The sequence below is a fragment of the Amphiura filiformis genome, chromosome 17 (genome assembly GCF_039555335.1).
Source record: "Amphiura filiformis chromosome 17, Afil_fr2py, whole genome shotgun sequence".
NCBI lineage: Eukaryota > Metazoa > Echinodermata > Ophiuroidea > Amphilepidida > Amphiuridae > Amphiura > Amphiura filiformis.
In genome coordinates, this window is record NC_092644.1 from 38210505 (window position 1) to 38237185 (window position 26681).

At 37.8% G+C, this 26681-nt stretch overlaps 1 long non-coding RNA gene across 1 annotated transcript; it reads right to left on the reverse strand.

The window, feature by feature from the left end:
* Window positions 1-551: 551 nt before the first annotated feature.
* Window positions 552-8421, reverse strand: LOC140137757 (uncharacterized). Its single transcript, XR_011856894.1, has 3 exons — window positions 8291-8421; window positions 3526-3811; window positions 552-2043 (listed from the first exon to the last, which is right to left on the reverse strand). It is a non-coding gene; the product is annotated as an uncharacterized lncRNA (long non-coding RNA).
* Window positions 8422-26681: the final 18260 nt, after the last annotated feature.

The following is a 26681-nucleotide window of genomic DNA, read 5'->3' on the forward strand; positions in this document are numbered from 1 at the left end:
CCAGCTATTGTACTTACCCACTCCTGGCACTGAACAGTCGATATGACAAATAATTAAGCTTGATAATTATTGTACATTGTGTTATAAATGAATTTTATCAATTGAATATTTGTATATTTATTTTACAGCTTCAACAATACTCGGATATTAACGAGTAAATTTCTATAATATCGACTGTTCAGTGCCAGTAGTGGGCAAGTTAAATATAGCTGCCATGTGAAAATTTGGCAATTTACAAACAGTTTATTGTACTCATCTACACATGGCAGCTATTGTACTTACCACTTCTGGCACTGAGCAGTCGATATGACATTTAATTTAAAGCTTTATAATTATTGTACATTTTGTTATAAATGAATTAAGTATTTCTGAACACTCCTAAAATGATGTAATATGATTCAAATTGCAATTCACCATTACGGAGAATATATTTATTTACAGTTTCAACAAGCATCCTTTGTATATTTGTATGATATTGAGTGCTCAGTGCCAGAAGTATGTAAGTGCAATAGCTGCCCTGTGAAAATTTGGCAATTTACACACTGGACGCAGTATATTGTACTCATCTATTGTACTTACCACTCCTGGCACTGAGCAGTCGATATGACATTTAATTAAGCTTTATAATTATTGTACATTGTGTTATAAATGAATTTTATCAATTGAATATATGCTTCAACAAGCATCACATGGCAGCTATTGTACTTAGGGATGAAATCAAAACTTGACCGGCGGTCAACCACCGGTTACAGGCCGTTCCGTCCGGTTTCCATTGCTTAGAATAGTAGCAAATGAATTTTATCAATTGAATATTTGTCAATAAAATTTCACATTGTTGATATTACAGTATACAGTATTATCATTTCTCAGATATTATGTATCATTTATTTCAAATCTTCATCTGCATTTGGAGACACAAATATTGTCTCAATATATTCTATGCAAAAAACACTTTTCGTGTATTTGGGTATTTCCAATTACCATTTTGACCTCAATTCAATGTGAAATGACACCATTATATCAGCTGATATCTGTCACCACACATGAAATCAGGATGCAACAAGTAATGTCTTTAAAAAAAAGACAATGCCATGGAAGAAGTGCATGTTTCCTAATTTTACTTGCAATGCTAGTAATTTTTGGCGTGTGGCCCATGCACAATTAACCGAGTGGGAAATATTGTTACCACCAATGACATACTAGGGAATTCTCAAGAATTTTCATGTTGAAAGCTAAATTGAAAAATGTGTGGTAATCAGGTCTACATTTAATTCATACTTGTAACCAAGGGATCAATGGAAATCCACCTAGTTTCGCAACAATCCAACAATCTATATTCAGACTGCCATAAGAATGTTTGCTGCACAAGGGTGATCGTAACCAATTCATGACAATCCTAATATCAATAATTGTTAACTTTTATATGACCTTGATATCAATATCATTATCGAGGCCTATTTATAATGCAGATATAGCCTTGACCCAATTAGGGTTCCAATTAAGATAAGCAAACATTACTGGGTAGATAATAGGAACTGAGTTTTTCAATCGGCAGTGTACAAATGTCAAACTTATTATTATTATTGAACAGATTTTAATTGTTGACAAAACAAAATGTATGTTTGATATATCAATTATTTAATTGATAGCATCTTCTTTAAGTTCCATCCATAAATAATCACGGAGTATTATCAGTTTACAATACCAGTGTTTATGTTCAAATTCCCAATTAGTCATGGTGTAGTATACATGTAGGTTATCCGATTCCTACTATGTGAAAAAATCATTGACAATTTGGGCACGTCTACACTTCCATCCAGAGTCTCATCTAGTATTTGGTCTTGCTCATCTGGTTGGATGTCCTGCCAGTGGTCCAAATGTGGCTCTTTAAGCTTCTGTGCAATCCTAAACAAGACACAGCATGCGACTATTATATCACATGCAAATCGTGGGTCCACCCATGCGCCTCTCTGCAGAATTGGGAACTTGTGCTTTAATTGGCCGTTTAGCTGCTCAATTCTCACCCTGGTACTTTGATGTGCACTGCAAAATAAATTGAAGTATAAATTGAAAAAGCAGCTTAATACGGAGCCTCTAATAGTAACTTGGGGTCCGAGATAATAACTCGGGGTCCGAGATAGTAACTCGGGGTCCGAGATAGTAACTCGGGGCATCGAGATATTAACTCTCGGGGTCCGAGATAGTAATTCGGGGCCCGACTTAGTAACTCGGGTCCGAGATAGTAACTCGGGTCCGAGATAGTAACTCGGGTCCCCGACTTAGTAACTCGGGGTCCGAGATAGTAACTAGGGGTCCGAGATAGTAATCGGGGCCCGACTTAGTAACTTGGGGTCCGAGATAGTAACTTCGGGTCCGAGATAGTAACTCGGGTCCGAGATAGTAACTTCGGGGTCCGAGATAGTAACTCGGGTCCGAGATAGTAACTCGGGTCCGAGATAGTAACTCGGGTCCCGACTTAGTAACTCGGGTCCCGACTTAGTAACTCGGGGTCCGAGATAGTAACACGGCCCCGATTTAGTAACTCGGGGCCCGACTTAGTAACTCGGGTCCGAGATAGTAACTCGGGTCCGAGATAGTAACTCGGGCTCCGAGATAGTAACTTGGGCCCCGACTTAGTAACTCGGGTCCGAGATAGTAACTCGGGGCCCGACTTAGTAACTCGGTGTCCGAGGTAGTAACTCGGGGTCAGAGATAGTCATCACTTGTGGTCCGAGATAGTAACTCGGGGTCCGAGATAGTAACTCGGGCCCCCGACTTAGTAACTTGGGTCCGTGATAGTAACTCGGGGCCCGACTTAGTAACTTGGGCACCGACTTAGTAACTCGGGGTCCGAGATAGTAACTCAGGCCCCAATTAGTAACTCTGGGTCGAGATAGTAACTCGGCATATTGCTTGACCATAACGTTTTGAATATATTTAAAATGTTGGCTTATCGTGGTCATTCAAAAAGTTCTCATCGTGACATCTCTGTAATCTTACGTACCATGGTTATAGGAATTTCCATAACCTGACCACCTTTTCTGACTACCTTTTCTGACCACCTTTTCTGACCATCTTTTTTGATCCATCTTATTTGACATTATTTTGATGTTTGCTTCATTGTTATTATCTTTATTATATTAACAAGATAAATGTTATTCGATTAAAATGTGATTTTTGGTTGTTAGATGTGTTGGCTAAAGTTAATACAGATTTGGTACGTCGGAAAGCGGTCTGAAAAGAAAGTCTGATTAAAAAGGTTGCCAACATCTATGTGGAAATCATAACAGGTTTATTTCTGAAAATGATTCAATTGCTTTTCTTTCTTTTCAAATAATTTAATCAATATCTAATGCTTGCAGATAGTTCAGTTTTACTGGGTATCATAGTCTTTTGCACAACAAAACCGGGCTTCAATTATAACAGAACACTGCAGGGCATGCTGGGGGCACTACTGACCTGTAAATGTAATTGGAAAATGTTAATTTACGATAGACTTCACACATAAATAATTAACACACTTACTTGTTATATGCTTCTTGACCAGGGGTGGCTGGTTCCAGAAATGGGGTCATCAACCAATTTCGTAGAGGGTATCCCGAATCTCCAATGAGCATGCCGTCCCGTTCCTCTCGTTGAAACTGCTGTCCAATGGCGCTGTTGCGTAAAATACGGGAGTCATGGGTTGATCCAGGCCATCTGGCGACGACATTTGTTATTCTGTACTTGTGATCGCACATTAACTGCACGTTTATGGAGTGGTTACTCCTTCTGTCGACATAGGCGAATTCGTTTTCTCCCATTTTTGATCCTGTTGATGTAAAAGTATTAATGCATAGACTTATAATTTTGATAAACATCAAGTTCAAAAAGATTATGGACTGATACCACATAACTTTAAAAAACATGCTTTTCAGTAGTTTTACCTTGTTTAATGGTATAATTATCAATATTTTGCATAATACGCTGATGGGGCAGGTCCGCCCCCCAGTTTGGGGTAAGTCCGCCCGGGGAAGATATGGGGCGAACATGCCCCACCCTCAAAGGGCGAACGTGCCCTTGTGCACATTTTTGTATTTTCTTCAGGGTATGCAAAATACAAATCGAATAAGGAGTTTATAACTGCATTAAATCTTTGACAAATCCCACATGTTCCCAATACAGATTTCCATTAAAACCATCTGTATTTATGTATCAATGATAATACAACATTATTAATGCAAGAAAAAATTACGTTTTGGTGTAATTTTTTTGTTTTGCCTGCAATTCAATGAACACGTCCCTATATGTCGCGTAGCTCATATGTGAAGTTTATAATGACCTATGTCACCTAAATTTGCCATCACCAAATTCCCCGATAGCCGTAGTGCTGAGAAACAAGGGGTGGGCGAACCTACCCCTAGGGCGAACACTCCCCGCTCTCCCCTACAGATGATTGAATTTAGACAGAAAATCCACGCAAACACAAGAATGTTATTAACATGCCATGTTTTGCCGCTTTTCGTCAAACGTCTACATGGTCTACAACCATGGCCAAAATGTGTTGGGACACTTATGGAAAACGTACACTATAGTATGACCTTATTTCCGTTATTATTAACGTGATAAAGTGCAGGTTTCTTTGGTGTCAAGCCTAGACACTTTCCTAACACCCCAACCCTCCCCATTCCCCACCAATCAATATTGGGTGCCACAAGGCTCGTGTGACCAAAAAAGTCGGATTCAACATTGATCGGGGGAGTGGGGGGCTTATTTACATTACCCTATCAAACCGTCCCAACACTTATGGCCAGCATTGTAGGCTATGGCACTTAACATTCGAAAGAAGCAGTGGCGTACCGTGGCCGCTCCTATCCCGGGGGGCTGAAGAAAATTCAATTGTGTCGCCCCTTCCCTAACAGTCCGAAAAGGTTGACCCAAAAAAATTTTCGGTGGTTTGAAAAAGTGAAGAGCAAAAAAAAAAAAAAAGAAGAAGGATTTTAGGCACTAGCGCCCTAAAAGTAACAAATTTTGATGTATACCGTCGTTTTATCTTTTCAGTTTCTGTTTCCGTATCCGTTTTTGTAAGTCATTGTTATTCTGAAGTGGTAGTCTCGCAAGTGTGACCAATCTTTTATTCTAGCCTCTATTGAAATAAGCTGTTTGGTACTTTAGAGTTAACAATGAAGTCAGATTACAGTAACTTACTGAATCCCTTGCGTTTTCGTATCTGAAAAAAATACTTACGGAAACTGAAAAGATAAAAAGACCCATAGTACCATTTTTTCAAAAATTTTATATTTTTTCAATTTTTTCCGCCATTTTTTTCTTTGCTAATTCGTTTTGCCGTCCCTGTTTTTTGCGCCCTTCTTCCGCCGCCCTTCGTTTTGGCCGCCCCTGCTTTGACCACGGGGCTGGCGCCCCAAATACTCGCATGAGAAGCTCCAGAAGATTTTGAATAAGTTGGGGGGGGGGCTGCTCCGAGGCGCGAAACGCTAAGAGTATGCGCTGGAGGGGTTTGAAATACATAAATTTTACAAGAATTATATAAGAGGCCTACCTTGCATTTTGTATAGGTATGCCTACCCAAAATTATGAATTTTATCCTAAAATTATGAATTTTATCCTAAAATTATTAATTTTACCCTAAAATTATGAATTTACCTCAGATTATTTGGGGGCCCTATGGTACTTGGTCCCCAATCAAAATTATTCGTGGGGGTCTCCCCGGTTCCGGAGCCACTGGTCGGGTTATGTAAAGGTCATAAATATCATTTTCAAAATGTTTTATAATGAAAAACACACCATTTTAAAAATGTAGACCTAATTGTAAATTTTGAAACCTAACAGGCCTAATTTATCAACATTTCTAGGCCTATTATGTCCTATTTTGTTATTTATTGGAACGTACACTTTTGTATCAGTGGAATGGGTCGTTAGCAGGCAAATAAAACGAAAAGTAGAATATAAATATAAAAATTATTATATACATTAACATGGCAAAAGACTGGCATGCCACCTAACCAGAAAGTTAGGCATATGCAGCAAAAATCAGGGATGTGAGAGTTCCTCTTTTCAGCTGATTTCCTCTTTTTTTGTTGCCAACATTTACGCGTTTTTCTTTTATTTTCAGCCCATATTTGGCGTTTTTACCCTGATTTTACGCTGTTTTAGTGATTTTCCTCGTTTTTGGTCTGTGGCCTCTCACACCATTGGCGTACGCAGGGGGTGTTACGTGTGAAACACCCCCCTTGGGTTTGTCCAAAAATAAAAATGGGGGGAAAGAAAGAAAAGAGAGAGAAGAGAGAGAAAGAGAGAGAGGGGAGAGGAGAGGAGGAGATGAGCATGGCATAGGGTACATAATATCAAATTATCATAGGCCTATAGATGTCTTAACTACCCCCACTCAATTTTTTCTCTCCCCTATACCCGGTATTGACTGACCGGCAACGTACGTAAATATGTCGATTAATGTTAACACCCTCCCACACACCCCACATCCCCATTTAATTGTTAATTGACATGGATAGGGCCTACATGTTAACACCAACACCTATCCATATCGTCACACCCCTACCCGGCAACGTACGTACGTAAAGGTTTTAATTGTGCAAATTGAGTTCGGGCCTTTTTTCTGTTTGAAGCAATGATTTAAATAGTGTAAAAATTATGCACCAAATGGCTTCAATCGGACCTTCATTTTGCAAAATTTTCCAACTTCTGCAGGAGGGAAAACTCTTGTTCACGAAAGGCTTCATGGACCGTTATTTCACCAATTTTCGGCTTTTTCAAACTAAAATTTTACACACTACGGTGCCAAAATGGTCCCACCAAATCGCCTCAATTAGGTCTTCGTTTTGCAAAGTTTCTTCATTCTGAAGGGGGGGGGGGACATTCTGCGTAGGCTATAGTAGATAAACAAGTACGGTAGCCATTTTGGCTTCTGCTTTCGACATTTACCAATTTGTAACACAATTTATATTAATAGGCCTACAACTTTAAGTAAGACTTGTTCACGAAATGCTTCATGAACCGTCATTTTCACAAATTTTCGGCTTTTTCAAACTAAATTTTTACACACTAATCATGCTAATAGTAGGCCTAATAGTGCCAAAATGGTCCACCAACTCGCTTCAATGAGGTCTTCATTTTGCAAAAGTTTCTTAATTCTCAGGGGGGGCACATCCTCCTCAGACACCCCCTGTGTAGTGGAGAAAGAAGTAGCCATTTTGGCTTCTGCTTTCGACATTTACCAATTTGTGTTTATATGTTTAACACAATAGGCCTACAACTGTAGGGAAAACGTGTTCACGAAAGGCTCCATGGACCGTCATTTCACAAATTGTCGGCTTTTTAAAATTAAAATTTTACACACTAATAGTGCCAAAATTGTCCACCAAATCGCTTCAATTAGGTCTTCATTTCTAAATTCCCTCAGACACCCCCCTGCTACGCGGTCATTTCTTTGTTTTGTTAGTTTTTTATCATCACACCCCCTTAAGAAATTCCTGCGTACGCGCATGTCTCACACCCCTAAAAAATGTTTTTGAATTTTATTAACAGTTTGATTTTTTTAATACTTCCATAGGCCTATAGCTCGATATCAAAACGTTTAGGCTGTTAAACGCTTCGTGTTTACTGGGAACATGGTTAAACTATTAAGGCCTATAGGCCTATTCATGTTAATAATTATTTTGACTTACCCAAAAGATTCACGTGAGTGCAATCAACGGCACTAACAATCCCTGGAAATTGGGCGATACTGTGAAACCCTTCCTGTACCCTCCTGATATGTCCGGGACTGGTTGGAAATTTAATATACCGGTCCCTGCGCCGGACAACGCTGTCAGTAACTCTGTGAAGTATCCTGCTTACCGACGCATCACTAACGCCAACACTTAGGCCGGTGGCCGTAACATTGGCATCTTGGCCGAAATAGTGTAACGTTGTGAATATCTGAAACACAGCACCAATGCTATGACTGCGTCCGGTGTCGGGCTCCAAACCCGGACCAAAGGTGTCGAGCAATGTAGTTATCCCTCTTCTTGTAAACCGATATATGCGGTACATTTGCCTATCACTTAACGTGTCGAGGGATTTGAACGGTCTCTAAAACCCTCTCCGGGCCAAAGCCCGACGCAACCGGGCATCTTGCAGTAAAATGTAGACTGCCATGTTTAATACATGACAGGATGGAAATGGCGCCAATTAATTAACATAATGCAAATAAAAGTGCTAAACAGTACTTACGAACACCCCTAGGGGTGCTCATAAAGTTACGATTCGTTTATACCATTACGCGTTTACTTACGTGCTGTTTACGTGTCGCAGACTGTTTGTGAAACAAGTTTACGTACAGTTCGTAACTTACGTACGGTTCACGGGGTTTACGTACGGTTGATACCACTTACGACGAGTCGCAACGCTTAGTGAAACACGCCACTGCACATTTATACCACACATTATATAGAAATATAATACGCCTACGATAATTTAAATACATTTAACATAAAGGGCCAACAGTAGCTTTATTACACTCCTCCCAACCGGGCGGAAGATTATTTCCAGGGGGAAATAATCTAACATACTACAAACAATAAAAATAATGAAGCGACTTTCTGAACCAAATAGACTCACATGAAATCTTTATAAACAAGTACATCATCTGCACACCACGGTAATCTATGAGGTTACTTCTACTACACACAGGTTAACTCACGCAGAGCTTATTTCCCACTGTCAGTACGTTTTAGTACCAGAAGCTTATTAACCTTCGTGCATCCTATTTTCTTCAAAACAACACAGTAGAAAGACCTCACAGATCCACCATAAATGTCAACTGACGTACCCATACATTATGATTACTCTGACCATATCCCAACTTACCATAAGGTCTCTAATTTCGACATTTGTGATCGACCTTTTACACGGCTTTTCTCATTCATACCTGTTTGTACCTTTGTTTACATCCTGCAGCTGGAAATACGGTCAGAGGTCATCCGAAATTTGCAGGATTTAACAAAAGAAACATTCTATATTTAAGCGAACATTCTAAATTTTTTATTATTGCTTCTGAAACCAACAATTAAACAATACACTTGAATTATTTCAAGGGTTCTCAGAAGAATTCAAACATATATATAACAATGTCACAAATTATGGCTGAGGAATCACGATCAAACAATTTTAGAGAAACAATTTGCACTGGAATTTCGCGAGTGTCAAAGAAAACATTTGATGACAATACGCGTGCGCAGAAACTTTTATCAAAAAGTTTTGGTTGATACCCGCGAGTTTTGAAAACAACTACCATACTGAGAATTCATACAGGACCTACACCTTTGAAAAAACTTCCTAAACCATGCTAAAGCATGATAAATTCTTGCTTGAAAATTCGCGCAACTCTGACATCAGATTTAAAGCCAAAACAATGCAGTAATTGAAACAATTTGGAATCACCATGCCTCTCAGCCATATTTTTTTTTTATGAACAAAAACTGGTCAACTTCAAGTGCACCTGCCCAAGTAGCAAGTATTCGAAAGTCACCTGGTGTTAAAACATCAGGACCTTTCTCAGCACAAAAAATGATTAAAAGCTATTAAACCAGTATTTAAATGCCCCAAACAGTGGTGGTCGAACATGCCAGAGCAGCACGTATTCGGATAACCATAGGCTTTCCTCACAACCTTTATTGTTAGCATTTAATAATAAAATTTATTTCCCTTGTCCGGTTGTCCTAAACAACCATCACATATATATATTTGTTAAAAAGAGAACGCATCAGGAAATACATATTCCTGAATATTATTATTTTTTGGTCTTTTTGGTATCTCCGAATTCGAAATCCAATAAACTCTGCCATTTAGCTTCCTTTTGGTTGAGACAACGTGTCGTGGTCTAGTAGCCTATACAACTCCGTTTGCTTTACAACTAAGATAAGCCACGTTTCCGATTGGCCGTATCTGTACGTACGCGTTTTACCGTCCGCTATAGGTAAGTTGGAGGTGAATTCTTGTTCCGGTAACTCTGCTGGCGTCATGAGGATAACCCTCATAGATGAGGATAAAACCTCATATTTCTATTTAGATGAGGATAAACCCTCATATTTCTATTTAGATGAGGATAAACCCTCATATTTCTATTTAGATGAGGATAAACCCTCATATTTCTATTTAGATGAGGACAAACCCTCATATTTCTATTTTTATACATTTTCTTTTATTATTCATTATTTACCAAGGGACTTATTTTGAAATCTGATAAAACAAAACAAACGTATTTCTAGAACGTTTTTAATCACAAAAGTTTTAAGTTTTGCCACTTCCTGTTCAGACTGATAGACGTGTCATGAATATAGTTCATACGATGCATTATTATTTAGTAGGCCTTGTTATCTGCTATTTATCTACTGATCCCATACCACTTGGGTTTCTTTAGTTTTCGTCCCCTTTTTGACCGGGTTTCTGGGATATCAGCAGTCATAGGCCTAACGTCTTATGACTCATAAAAATCATCGTTTTCTTCGCTTATATAGATTCAGATATGTCCAGCTCTAGTTTTCTTACGTTACCACCATACGGGCTAAAATAGGCCTACGATTTATTTGTTCAACGCTGGTGTAGGCCTATGGACCGTCCCAGAAAGATTTAAATTTTTGGGCACACTCCCTTTTTCTTAGCAGGCCTAAAATACCAGACTATACGGGTTTTCTCTAGTAATGAGGGTATTTTGACCATAGATTGATCAAGTCTACGGGCAACTTTACATTTCTTACCTAGAAATACCTCCTAGGGTGTAAACCCAGTGCTACTCTGCACCGACTATCTGTAGGCCATATTTTTACATACGGGAGATAAAGTCCCAGTCTTTCTGATTTTGTTGAGTATTTAATTTGAGCACCTGTTGTAAGGTCCTGTTTTGTTTTTCTACAAACCCCTTATTTGAAGGGTGAAAACTAGTGGTTCTACTCTTACGTACTCCTAACACGTCTACGATGAGTACCATCATTGACTAAAAAGTTTACTTTCAACATTTGCCTATAGATTCTGAATGTATACCTTTTTGGAACTCCAAAAATACTTATACTATGGTAAATCAGAACTTAAACAATGGTTTACCAGCCTCTTGATTTGGCAAGGGTATAGAAGTCACCCACGGAGAACTAATCTCCAATACGCAATCATTTACCATGAAACTCATCAGTTACATCCATGATTCGCTCGGGGCATCACCATTGTGGCGTGTCTGGAGGGTTTTATGCATTTCGTGGGTTTCAGCTTTTGTACATGCATTTGGGACATTTTTAGACCCACTCAACGACCTCCCGATGCTGCCCCACCCATAGTGTTCCTTAACACGCTCGAAAATTTTGTCTTGACCCAAATGCCTAGAACATTTCGCATCGCTCGTGCAATTGTCGTAATGTCGACTTTTACGCAATTTTTCAGGTAACACTAATAATGGTTTTCTTTTCTAGGGATCCCTATTTACTCGGACTAGACACAGCAGACCTTCCGCCGCTAATATAAAGTCCTCCCAACTGCCAACATTCCCAATATTTACGGAATGTTGGATTTCGAGTACTCACTTCTTCCCATTTTGGTTTCTGAGCACTCTCGGTAAAACATCTATACGCTTCCCCAATTTCGGGGTCTTCCAATTTACATTGTTTAAGATCCTTTTAACCAAAGCTCTGAATAACTGAAATTACTGAATCACTATTTCTGACTTTATTATACTTGTTTACTTTCTCCTCACTTTTCATGAATTGAATCATTTCTGACTCTGAAATAGGTTCACAAATAGCAGAAACGGTATCTTTATAAATTCTCTGAATTTCATCACTTGGATTAACATCCCCATGTCACCATGTTTCCGAATCCCGAATTTATACAACTCCTTTAATCACACCTGAACATACCTTTCCATAACTCAAAGTTATATAGGCTCAACAACTCCGCATTTAGTAAAAACATATTTATGAAGAATGCAGGACTAAGCATTGATTCACTCTCAGGCGGCAATATCACATCTTGATGCGCACAGAAATCGTAGTCCAAGATCATCTATTTCGGCTACCCATGCTCATTATCTATATCTAATTTGAAAATGCCTTTTCCTTTTAACTTCAACTTCCACCGCTAGCGGTCATCATGAACATGATGAAATGTCAAAGAAACGGAGGTTTAAAGGTGACAGGAGTTTATTCATAAATCTTGGAATTCATAACAGTGACCAATGATCCAGAATCAATATCAAGATAAATCTATACATCTTGAACCTTTTTGAAATATACGCACCATCCCCTATCGATTGATTGTTTTTTTGTTTTGTTTTTTAATTTTCATTCGCTGCAAAGGGTCTTTCCGGTGTTTAACTCCGACCCTCTAGACCGGCTTGATCTAGTTTTTCTTATAATTTGCTCTCTGATTTCTACGTGGGCAGTCTCTTTGGACATGACCCTTTTTATGGCAGAAGTAGCAAGTGAGTTTGCCGTAACCTGGGGATGGTCCTCCAGCTCTGGCATGACGGGGTGGCTCAGAAAATTTAGATGACTGATTTTTGCTCAACATATATACCAGTCTATCAACTTGACTCTGAATGCTGCTCACCCTGCTTGGAACAACTTCTAACCGAGCTAAACTCGTCCCAATTTGTTTAACCATACCAGCAAGATCGTTGCCTTGATCACCACCTGCCCCTTTATGAAGGGCACTCGCATCTTCAAAAGGAACTTCCTCTTCCTCCTCTTGAACCTGAGGAATGGAATGCTCACAGTCTCTGTGTTCTTTCTACGCACAGAACCATCAGATAGACCATCTCTATTTTCTTGGTTATTAGAAGGACCAGGGGCCTCTCTGACATGGACTGGGGTTTGATTTGTCGTTCCATTTGCAGAGCTAGCGCTCGCACCTTCTTGCACTGAAATTTGCTCATTTGAGGGCTGATTACTCGCTGATCCTATTTGCTTCCCCAATTGTAAAATCACGTTACTTTCTTGGGTTTCCATCTTTCCAAATTTTAACGCTGATTTTCCTGCAGATATAAAATAGACCCTCCTTAATTATATTTGCTTAATTTCAGTTTCAACGTCAGTCAATTTAAATTTTTTCTAATTAAAACAAATTTCATCTATATGTTCACGCTTCTTAGGGCCAGGAAGTGTTTGTTTATTTATATATTTAACAAGACATGCACAGCACCACAATATCTTTGTTTTATACCTCACCAGACTCTGATGTGTACTTTCCGTTAACCAATTTTGAAAATTTACTTGACAGTTGTGATCATGCAGGAAATTTTGTCCTACGATATCATGTAGGCCTATTAATAGGAGTGTTTGCTACTCACATTTCTTGCTCATAGATAGCCTAGCCTACTGCCTTCATTTAATTTCATAACACATTTGGATCAAAACCTTTTCAATTAATCAATAGGCTCTAATACGACCCGTTTCTACAGTGATTTGCTCAAAAACATGATTAGGGCAGGCTTACTAATTATGGAGACTGATGCCCCATGTCTATATAAATCCATTTTTAACGGAACATCCCGATTTCTTTTATCCAAAATCGGATCTGCACGTCCGCTTTGACAGGGCATTACATTTTTTTATGTTCACCCTTTTGTAACCACTTTCACCAGATTGGAAAGTTACTATCCTGGTTCGGTACGTTCTTATAAAACTCTCCATTTTCCTGATTTTTAAAATAAATTTGAGGTCAATTTTCCTGATAGAAAAGAAAATTTATCCTGCCGCGCTACGCCAGTGTAACAGGAAAACCGGGAGGGGATTATGAGAATATTAAGAGGGCAGTATACCATGATTACGGACGGGCCGGACCCGTGCTGGGGTCGACAACATGAAAAAGAACGGCCTAAATAGTAAGCAGACGAAACACAAGATGTAGAATGTTCACAGTTCTCATATTATTATTTCTTTCCATCAATGGATTCCATCAACAGCAATAGCTGTCTACACAAAGTCGTAGTCAATGCCGTAAGTTAATACAATATTTTCGGTGTGGATTTACGTGCTGTACTAGCTTGTACTGAGGGATAGAAATGACAAGGCATTTATACATAAGCTTACAAAGAGCAAATGCCTACCTGTTATTTAGGCCTAAAGTTTAACGCAACCTAGCAAGATACAGAAAGGAGTCTTTAAAAGAGAAAGTGTTATTTTTAACACCAAATTACGAGCACCAGGCCAGCCGACCTCAAGCATTAAATACCTATTCGAAAACACGCATTAAATATCACGCGGCTTATGCCTAGGCTTCTTCATGCCTTAGACATGCGTGCATACAGTATTGAAATAATGATAATTTGGCAAAAGACTCCATTTGCGTTCATGCGGGTTGTTTATTATTTTAGATGTTCAAATGTTGACACAGGAAGATTTTGATTTATAATAATGAGGGGGATGTTATTTAGCTTAAAAGTACATGGCTCGGTTCTATGACAGAGATATGGTTCACTACAATGGCTGAGGTTAAAGCTTAACCGATGCACGCACACCGCATAGGCCAAACAGTCTATGCTAAGCTTAAACCAAATATTAAAACCCTGGTTAACCTTTGCTTCATCCGGCAGTATCAGTCATCTTAAATGTGCATTGACACCTTGGAGCAAAGAAGCTCTCATAAATGGGTCGCACGGCTGAAGATACCAGATATTATACAGCAAAGACTCAACCTTTTGCACAGCCATTGTAGTAACCACATCTCCATCAGGAACCTGCAGGAGGCCTATCAGCCTCCATATCATCAGCGAGCCGGCTTACAAAACATACCAAGTTACATGTCCAGATTTGATTTAGTCATTAATTAGGCCTAAAATTTAGTACCAAATACCGGATTTATATGGGCCACTGCCGGCATGGCAGTGGCTTTTCTAACCCTTTTTACATCTCACCTGCAGATCTTCTGTCTGTTGAAATAGAAATCAACTGTAAATCTAAATAATTGAGCTAAATAAAAACTATGTCTCTCACGAATCAAGTCTGCTGTCGGAATGACGCTACTTGTTTTAAAAAGCGACGCCAAAAGTCTGTCTCATTGCTCATGCGCAACTCCTCAGAATTAGCTGATTGGTTTAGCGCGGCAACTTCTAGCCAGGTTGACTCCGCCCACAATAATATAGAGGGCGTATGATCGTGCCAGGGCAGCGCGGACATCATTGTAGTTGATTATGCTGAAATTTAAGGCCTACTTGTATTAATTATCTGATCATGTTGAATTTTAAGGTCTACATTTATATTAAAGAATTATTTAGTTAACCAGCACATTTATACCACACATTATATAGAAATATAATACGCCTACGATAATTTAAATACATTTAACATAAAGGGCCAACAGTAGCTTTATTACAGTATTTACCCTGGTCAACTCCTCTTTGTTCAATACATGCACTAACCCTCCTTGTTTGCCCCTTGTACATAAACTCTATCTTGTCAACTAACTCGTCTTCCACTAACTCGCCTTTCACTCCTTCCCATTAACTCGCTATGCCGTAGTCCACTATCGGTAACTCACCTATCCCTGAACTCGTCATATACCCAATCCCCATCCGGCATATCCGTCGGCTGCTCACAGAACTTTTAAAAAAATTGTGGGATTTTTAGGCCTACAACGTACGGGGTTTTTTTTGCCCTTATTTCCAAAAATTTGCCAAATATTGTCAGTTAGAATAGAACTAAGGATTAGGATTTAGCTATAGGTTTCATTTGGCAAAACTGCAGTTCATTTTAAACGCGCATGACACCGGGGCATGTCACTGAAATAATTCCTTGGTTTAAAACGTTACTATTGAACTTGTTGTAACTTGACTTGTAATTGACGGAAATATGTCAATCCTCATTAAGGTCAAACGTAAATTTCTTAAAACCTTTTTGTTTGTTTGCTTGTTTGTTTGTTTACCCAGGTTGGTCCGTGAGGGACACATGCTAATCCATGGGAAATCCATTGACCGTTCCAAGCTCATACAATAAAAATGCACAAGCCTGGATAGCCAATGTATAGGCTAATGCCCAATTTACCTTTACTTTCTGCCTTCTGCAATCTAATATATAGTTTCATTCTCACAAAGTTCATAAAAGCTTGGAAACTGGGAGAAGTCTTTTGAAATTTACATCTATGAATTTAAAACTTCAAACATAATATAAGAAAGTTGATTACAATTCTGTGCTCAGAGTCATAAACATTAATCCCAAACATTTTTTGGTAGTTAGATATTGTAATATTATCACAGTATTGCTTTCAATAAATTGGGTCAGACTGTTCCACAAGCATTTTGATTTTATCACAATCACAAAATAAATGCACCAAGGATTCCTCAGAATTATTACAAAAACTACAAAGTAGGGAATCAATTCTACCAATTTTATGAAGGAATTTGTTTGTGCAAATTGCTCTGTGAAACACTTTAAAGTAAAAAGCCCTAAGTTAAGTTTCAATACTGCAAGAAAAGCCGAGAAGAAAAGTTATTATTATGAACTTCATTCCAATCCGTATCCTGATCCATATTTAACGCAACAATCCAGCTCTCAGTTTTGGCAGGTCCGTCCTGTGTTTTCAAAATAGTGTATGAATACTTCCCGGGAATACTTGGTAATTTTGCCATTTTCAAATAAGCTTTTCTGTTACATAAGCTTTTCTGTAAGTAATGATTATTTATTTGTTTTAAAAAACATCTTGATTTTACATTTGAAATCACTCGCCATACAGCAAATAAGAGGGGGGGAAATCCGGGGGGTGTGGAGGCCGGGGGATCGAAACGTTCGAAATCGCCCATATTTTCAAAGTCTGGAATTTCAAGGCAGTCATGTGTAGGATATTGCTCAATTTGGGTGCTTAAATTGTAACTTTACTATACAGGGTTGAATTGAAAAATCTAAACAAAAAAATGGGCAATAGGGCGAAACCAAAGCTATAAAGAAATGTTTAAATGACGAAGCTGACCAAAATTTAAAACGGCACTCATATAGCACAGATTATCAGGAACATGATTGGAAAAAGTAAAACATGACTGGTATTTAAAAAAACAAAAAAAAACAATGATGATTCAGTACGCAAGAAATTACCTTTTGTCTTATATAAACCCGTCGTAATTGCTATCTTCAGCAGATAATCAAAATAATATATCATTATGCGAAAAGATGTTTTTAACAGATTCCGCTGTATAGGTATTAATTATTTTCTTCGTAGGCCCAAAATGCTATCGTCAGAAGAGAGCTAGCAAAAAACATGGTTGAATAGAAAAATCAAAACTTAGACAAAATAGGCAATAGGGCGAAACCAAAGCTATCAAGAAATGTTAAAATGACGAAGCTGAACAAAATTTAAAACGGCACTTATATTGAGCAGAGACTATCAGGAACATGAAAAATAACAATGTTCCAAAAACATTGCCTAACACGCGTTGTATGATGATTCAATACGAGGCAAAACGGCAATTCTAATTGACGGCGAGCTTAGAAAAAAAAAAGCAATAGGCCGAACGCAAAGCTATATAGAAATGTTAAAACGACGAACCTGGCCAAAATATAAAACGGCACTTATATAGCAGAGATTATCAGGAACATGAAGGGGGGAAAATAAGAACAAAAATGCAAAACATGGCTGTATTAAAACAAACAAACAATGATGACTCAGTTCGCAAGAAATTACCTTTTGTCTTCTACAAACCCAGCCGTAATTGCTATCTTCAGTAGATAGTCAAAATAATAATCATAAAAAAATCAATAAAGATGTTTTTAACAGATTCCGCTGTAGGTATTAATTATTTTCTGCGTAGGCACAAAATGTTATCTTCAGAAGATAACAAGCAAAAAACATGAAAAATAATAATATTCCAAAAAACATTGCCTCGCGTTGTATATAGTAGGCCTTGATTCCGTACGGCGCAAAACGGCAATATACGAATTGACAGCACGTTTGGAAAAAAAAAATCGGCAATAGGCCGAATGCAAAGCTATAAAGAAATGTTAAAATGATGAAGCTGACCAAAATTTAAAACGGCACTTATATAGCAGAGATTATCAGGAACATGAAGTAGGGGGCCCCTAACATAAGAAACAAAAATAAAAAACATGGCTGGTATTAAAAAACAAAACAATGATGATTCAGTACGCAATTAATTACTTTTTGTCTTATAACCCCGCCGCATAAGCCTAATTGCTATCTTCAGTAGAAATAATAATCATAAAAAAAAATCATTAAAGATATTTTAACAGATTCCGCTGTAGGTATTAATTATTTTCTTTGTAGGCCCTAAATGCTATATCTTCAGAAGATAGCAAGCAAAAACATGAAAAAAATGTTCCAAATACCATTGCCTAACACGCGTTATAGATGATGATTTGTGACTGGACGCGGCGAATCAGCCGTAAAGTCGGCCCCGGTCAATTTTGTTTTATTTCGTGTTTAGAAAATATATACCATAAGCTTTAAAATGGTATATCATTTGACTTCAAACGATATCCAAAAGCGGGGATATGATTTGTTGAACTCTGTTCCTTCGACAAAATTGTATTTTTTATCGGTTCTATACATGTGTCTCTTTTTCTACATTTCTGGTATTTAATATCCAACAGTCATAATTGGCGGTCATTTCAAATCATCCCCAAGTCAACGAGGTTCAGAAATATCCTCTCATTGTTCATTGTTGATTATGCGTACCTAGACAAAATACAATGCTTTGTTATCTACCACTTGAACAGGATTTAGCCAAACCAAACAAAGACAAGAACTATTCTATAGAAATAGGTAGAAGCTTATTATCCTCTTCAGCAGTAGTAGGCCTATTATTGATTGATTTAAACAGCGCTTGATAAGATACTTGTCGCAACGAATTGATACACCTATGAATACGACCTTCACATACATTTTACACTTTAACTCAGAATACAATTTGCCGAGTTTACGGCTGATTCGCCGCGTCCACTCACATTTAGTACGGCGCAAAACGGCAATTCGAATCGAGCTTAGAAAAAATCGACAATAGGCCGAATGCAAAGAAATGTTAAAATGACAAAGCTGATCAAAATTGAAAACGGCACTTGCGTATATAGCAGATATTATCAGGAATAGCAAGGACAAAAAATAAGAAACAAAAATACAAAACATGGTATTAAAATAAATAAAACAATGATGATTCAGTACGCAAGAAATTATAGGCATACCCTTTGTTTTATATAAACCTGCCGTAGGCCTAATTGCTATCTTCAGTATCAAAATAATAATCATAAAAAAATCATTAAAAATAAAGAAAAAAATATATATGTATGCGAAAAGATGTATTTAGATGTTTTTAACAGATTCCGCTGGAGGTATTAATTATTTTCTTCGTAGGCCCTTGATGCTTTCTACAGAAGGTAGCGAGCAAAAAACATGGAGAATAATAATGTTCCAAAAATATTGCCTATAACACGCGTTGTACTAGTAGATGATGATTCAGTACGGCGCAAAACGGCAATACGAATTGACCGCGCGCTTAGAATGCAAAGCTATATAGAAATGTTACAATGACGAAGCTGACCTAAATTTAAAGCGGCACTTATATAGCAGAGATGATCAGAAACATAAGAAACCAAAATGCAAAACATGGCTGATATTAAAAAACAAAACAATGCTGATTCAGTAAGCAATAAATTACCTTTTGTCTTATATAAACCCGCCGTAATTGCTGCCTTCAGTTGATAGTCAAAATATTAATAAAAAAAAAAAATCATTCAAGATAAAGAAATAAATATATATACGAAAAGATGTTTTTAACAGATTCCGCTTGAGTTATTAATTATTTCTTTCGTAGGCCATAAATGCTATCGATCTTCAGAAAATTGCAAGCAAAAAACACGAAAAATAATAATGTTAAAAAAAACCTTGCCTAACACGCGTTGTAGATAATGATCAGTTCGGCGCTGACGGCGCAAAACAGCAATATTGACTGCACGCTTAGAAAAAAAGGCAACAGGCCGAATGTAAAGCCAGGAATAAATAAAGATTGGTAAAGCTATAAAAAAAATGCTAACACGCGTTGTATGATTCAGTACGGCGCAAAACGGGAATACGAAATACCGCTCGCTTAGAAAAAATATGTACTAATAGGCCGAATGGAAAGCTAGCTATATAGAAATATTAAAATACGACCCGCCCAAAATTTAAAACTGCACTTAGGCCTATATAGCAGAGATTATCAGGAACATCAAGGGAAGAAAATAAGAAACAAAAATGCAAAATATGGCTGATATTAAAAAACCCAAAACAATGATGATTCAGTACGCAAGAAATTACCTTTTGTCTTTAGGTAAACCCGCCGTAATTGCTATCTTCTGTCATGTCTGTAGATAGTCAAAATGATAATCATAAAAAAAATCATTAAAGATATTTTAACAGATTCCGCTGTAGGTATTAATTATTTTCTTCGTAGGCCCAAATGTTATCTTCAGAAGATAGCAAGCAAAACCATGGAAAAAATACTGTTCTAAAAAACATTGCCTAACACGTTGTAGATGATGATTCAGCAAAACGGCAATTCTAATTGACGGCGCGCTTAGAAAAAAAAACCAGGCAATTGGCCGAATGCAAAGCTATAAAGAAAAGTTAAAATGACGAAGCTGGCTAAAATTTAAAACGGCATTTATATAGCAGAGATTATCAGAAACATAAAGGAAAAAATTGAGAAACAAATATGCAAAACATAGGCCCCTAACTGGTATTAAAAAACAAACAAAAACAATGATGATTCAGTACACTCACGAAATTACCTTTTGTTTAATATAAATCCGCCGTAATTGCTATCTTCAGTAGATAGTCAAAATAATAATCATAAAAAAAATCATTAAAGATAAAGAAAAAAAAAAACATATGCGAAAAGATGTTTTTAACAGATTCCGCTCTTGGTAGTAATTATTTTCTGCGTAGGCCCTAAATGCTATCTTCAGGAGATAGTAAGAAAAAACATGAAAAATAATAATGTTCCAAAAAACATTGCCTACACGCGTTGTAGATGATGATTCAGTACGGCGCAAAACGGCAATACGAATTGACCGGGCGCTTAGACAAAATAGGCAATAGGCCGAATGCAAAGCTATAAAGAAATGTTAAAATGACGAAGCTGACCAAAATTTAAAACGGCACTTGACTTAGCAGAGATTATCAGCAACAGCAAGGAAATGAAACAAATATGCAAAACATGGCTGATTCATCCACAAGATGAAGAACAAAAATCAAAGATTGGTGAGATGAAGTTTGACCTTACAAGAATACAACCTGGACATGAAGCATATCAAAGGAAAATATGCTACAGTGGGCCGATGCCTTGTCCAGAGTTGAATAGGAAAAACAAAAGTTCCTTTAAAAAGGCACATGAATGACAAGTAGTCACTGTGTATGTACATAGTGTGAAAAGTAAACATATTAGTTTATGAAGATGTTTTATATAATTGAAAACTGAGAAAGTTCTCTTTGCATTCAAACTTTCTTTTTTAAGGAGGACGGTGTTAATTTTTATGTGCCCCCAAAATATTCCATAATATTGGTTCAAAGTTATACATTTTGTCTTCAGACATTAGTTTTCACTTGGTTTGATCATTATCTCCATTTGTCTGTACATGGGATATTCTGGAAATTCATGTAATGTTCTGGAAGTTCATAGAAAATTCTGGAAGCTCAATGGAAATCACTAGAAAATGATGTAAACCACTAGAATGGTGTTACAGTAACCATCTATACACACTAATGAAATCTGATTGGTTTGTGTTGAGGTACTGTTCTATATTTAGATATGATGTATACAGATTAATGACTGTGATTATCTTGTGGTGATCTAATGATCTATTTATAGAAATGCTGTAATATCTCATAGATAGTTTAGATTAAACTAGAATGGTAAGAAATTATATATAAAGTCTGGATTTGAAACTTGACACAGCAGTCTAGAGTTATTAGAGGGAACTCTCTGAGACTTATGTTAGGCAGTACAAAGTTACCATTATTGTGTGAAGTCTTCAAACTTCGGTTCGCGGTTCTTGTGCGTATGTTGGAGAGAATATAATTCGCCAGAGGCGGTAGTAGAACCAATAGTGCTTGATTTTTGTCGACTCAAAGAAGCGGCTGACTGAAGTATCTCCATCAACGAACTGTGACGTTTTGCTGGACTAACATAGTGCATTATCTGTCTGTCAAGTGAAGCAGAAAGCGTGCTCAAGAGATCTCCAAGAGAGGAGTTTATGGTCAACATAGATGATAGCATAGCAGCTAGGATAGTGAAAAAAATAGTCATCAGAACTTTGGACTGAGACTGTAGTAAACCAGGGGTTTACCTTGGATACACAGGATCTTGGACATTGCCGGATCTTGGATCAAGAACTGAGACCATCATCGGAATCTCATCAGAAAATCAGCTAATCAAGATCTCGGATAAGTAAACATAGCTAAAGAAATTCTTTGTATAAAGATTGATTCTTGTATGATATTGCATTGTTATTATTTTGATTGACAGCCATTGTGCACTAATTAATAAACAGTAATTACGTTGTTATATAATAAACAGTGTGTTTGTGTGTTTGCTGTTGCGTGAATTCGGCCCGGAATTCGGAAGCAGGTGATTTTGGCCTGGGTCATTTTAGTGACCATAACACCCCTTATACGATCCTATGGGGTCTTTTTGAGGGTCACGATCTCTAAATCTTGCTTGGCAGACAACAGATTCGAGTTCAGCATACCCAAATATTAACCAAAATAAGCTGGTTACCAACTTTTACGCAAACATGCCGCTAGGAACGCGATTTTTTCAGTAGCGTAGCCAGAGGGGGGGCAGGGGGCAGAGTGCCCCCTGACAAAAAAAAATGAAAGAAAAAGTGCCCTCTGACAAACAATGAAAGAGAAAATCAGGAGGGCAAAGAAAAAGAAAAAGGGCAAGGAGCCCCTTTTCTAGCAAAATTCAGGGCCAAAATAGTGTAAAATACAAAATTTTCCGCGCTACGCGCGCACATTGTAATGATAAATCCCTTTTTTAGTCGGATAATGGGCGAAAATAGTGTAAAATACCATTTTTTCGCGTTACGCGCGCACATCAATTCCAATAAGGCCCTTTTTTGGAAGCTCAAAGACATACAGTCTCTATGTATTGTATGATACAACTGCAATTTTTTTCGTCTGTGCCCCAAAATTTTTATTTTGCCCCCCCTGACCAAGAAAGCTGGCTACGCCCCTGGATTTTTCCCAAATAGAACCAGTCTATTATTAAACTGTACATCGGCTTACATCGACGGCTAATGTGTGCATTTTTAAGGTTTTACCGTCGTAACTAAACCTATCGACCAAAGTTTTTTAAATTGACATATTTTGTACATTAATATGTGTAGATAATAAATCAGGAAAAAACAGGGGGTGCCGGACCTCACTTTTGAGCTACAGCCGTTTTAAAAGAGGCGTACATTTCCAAAAATCTTTGTACACTTCAATGGCAAAATCAGCAATTTACCCAAAATATACCACCTTTTGTGTTGTATAAAAAAATGGTCGAGACAATTTTTTTTAAATTTTATATATGTTATGAAAAAGAAAGAGCTCTGTAAAATCGCGCAAAAAAATTGGGGGTACCGGACCTTGTTTTCGCGTAAATTGACCAAAATATGTCAAAAAAGCATTTTTCTGCGACATCATGCGTATTTATAAATTGCGTACATGGATATTTTGGTGCGTACCAACGCATTGGTATACAAGCGTAGGCCTACAGGGCAAAGACAAATTATATCTCAGTTTGATATCAAATTTGACCACTACGCAGTGGACTATGTCCCGCGCGCCACCCTTAGGGGTCGCCAAATTGACCAATTCAGCATCGATTCTGCACCTCTCCAAGCGATGAAAGTCAAAATGTTCGCATTTCAGCACAAAATCAGTTGAAAGAACATTTTAAGACCGATATTCAACTTCTAGTAACCAAAATTAATTAGTGGTAGGCCTTATTTGTCCAAAATTTCGCGCGCTCCGAATTGATATAAGAATAGGTTATTCTCGGGTGGGGGAGGGGGTAGGGGCGCCAATTTTGTTGTTTCTTGCCCCGGGCGCTACCAACCCTAGTTACGCCACTGCCACTACGTGCATGGATCATCGCATTGACTGACGTGAATATCGACATAATTGACCACTTTGTAACTCGATAACAACAAAACCAAAGCTGATGATTCCGAGAGATAATTACCCCTGCTCATAGATTAAAAACATGTTGTTGACGGAAATACTAAAGGAAACTATGGCTTCAGTTCTCGGGAGACAATGGAACTAATAAGCGGTTTCTCTATAATTAGTGAAAACTTATGGGTGTGTTTTTCCCTTCATTGGTTATGATACCCTGCACAGCTCAATGCCAGTCGATTTTTAATAAATAAAAATATTAATAATGATGAACCCATTAATATCACGTTTTTAACCACGTGGGCTTAGAAGGGTATCATCGATCTAATATGTACTTCAATCGCGTGTCTGGTCAGCCTTGGTGGGGGGGGCAAAAAATCCCGGTGGGTAGCCTATCATTTAGACTCGATCCTCCAGTCCTCGAATACTCACGCACAGCCGCTCCACTAGCTCTATTCAGCATCGAAGTGGTTACGTAATTCTCTTGGTTACCGGATCACGCTACTTTGGTATGCCTTCGAGTGCCATATACTTTATGTGGTGATCATTTCGATCGTGGTTCATTACTCTAGCGCGTGATCCCGTTGACATAGTAACATTAGGCCTACGTAACTTCGATACTGAATTCGAATAAGGCAACGTGAAGGATTGTGGGTAAAAAAAGGCGCTGCCACACACCGACATCGCCCGGTTAATAATTACATTAGGCCTATACAGCCAGAGACACTGAAATGAATACCCGGGATCGATACACGTAATGTGCTATGCACGATTGATATTCAGACGATAAATCTTTCGATACCGGGGTACACAATGAAGAATATCTCCCGTAAATGATTTCCTTGACTCACCTGCCATTCCAGGCAACCCCTTAAAACAATAAAACAGGATAGGCCTATCATCGGATATGGATAGGGGTTGCCCAAAGGGCGGGACAGCCCCTCTGACTACGGGCCTGGACACATGGATATCCTTGAACATAAGTCATTCTCAAAGTTATTTACGTCTTGGAAAGGAAAAAGTATCATGTTTTTTCCGGGTGAGGAAAAAATGGAACAAAGTTGGAATTGGAAAAACCTGAGTAAGGGGCACTAAAACAATGATGGAGGCATGTGGGTTCGTTTCAAACAGATTTACCACATTCGCCTTGCTATAAACATTGAATTGTGTCATCTGTTGACGTAATAAAAAAAAGTGTTTTTAGCGGGAGGCGTTAGCGTTCGATATTTAAAAAAAGCTTTTGATTGGATGAAGGGAACGTTCGGGGTTTTGACAAAAACCAATCACAGATGTCGTATTTTCCACTAGTCACCAGCTAGAAGCTCATACAGCTCTTATAATGCTATGCACTCAACCGTGTAGTGTAAACACAGACTGTGTAGAGACTGCTTGCTTGGACGAAATTGTGTGCTCAGGTGTATCGAAGTGGTTTATAAGAGTATCGTTTTGTAGTCAAACCTTTCCATATGTGACTTAAAAACGCCAAAAAAATGACAAAATTGGTCTATATTTTTGTGAGCTCATTCCAAAAAAGAAAATGATAAACATTTTCACTCCCCACAAAAGCTTTAAGGGGGTACTACACCCATTGCATTTTTTTTTGCATTTTTTTGCATTTTGTGAAGAAATGAGAAAAAGAAATTGGACAAAGTGGTATGCAAAATGAAGGGGCAAATCTTCTCGTTCAATTGGTGGCATCAGTATCAATGAAGCGTACATGCTTCTAATGATATAAGCCAAAAGGTGGTACATCACTGGTGTTTTAAATTCACTTCATTTTGGAAAGCTTACTATCAACGGATTTCGTTAAAATTTTGGATATGTGTTGCTAACACATTAGGGAAATAATGTGTAAAATGGGAATAAGTGGTCCCTGATTTCTTTTATGACTTCATGAACTTGGTGCTCCACAACTATCAAAAAACGAACCGGTTAAAATGCTTCTATTTTCAATGTTGAGCTATATTTTGTATTTGGAACTTGCGGCACTATTTCACTGAAACTTAATTAAGCCATAGGTAACAGGTTACCACAACCACACTACAGCAATGTTGAAAAAGATTGTATTTTTGTCACCTATACCACCATATTAGGTAGTTTTCCGTAAGCTTCATTTTTGTGATTTTGGTAACTATTTTATATTTATTTGCCCAATCCATCTCAACTAGGCAATCTAAATTGTACTCACCATTTACATCCCAAGGTATTTTAGTATATCCACCTCACACATTTCCATTATATATCCAGTAACAGACAAAATATCAAAATTGATGCCTCATTATGACATGTATGATATCACAGACTATCACATGTATTCAAAATTGATGCCTGAATTTGACCTGAAGCAATTGACCTATAACCTGACCTTTGATGACCTTATAGCCTTTTTAAATCTCTTTTCCTAACAACACATTAAAGAAGATAAATACATGGTGTAGTATTAAATTGTCTATGTGGAAGAGATTACGCCTATTTAATTTATTCAGTGTTATAATCAGTGAGTACATTTCTATAGATGGTATAACAAAGGATTTAATGTATTCTATTCATGTACC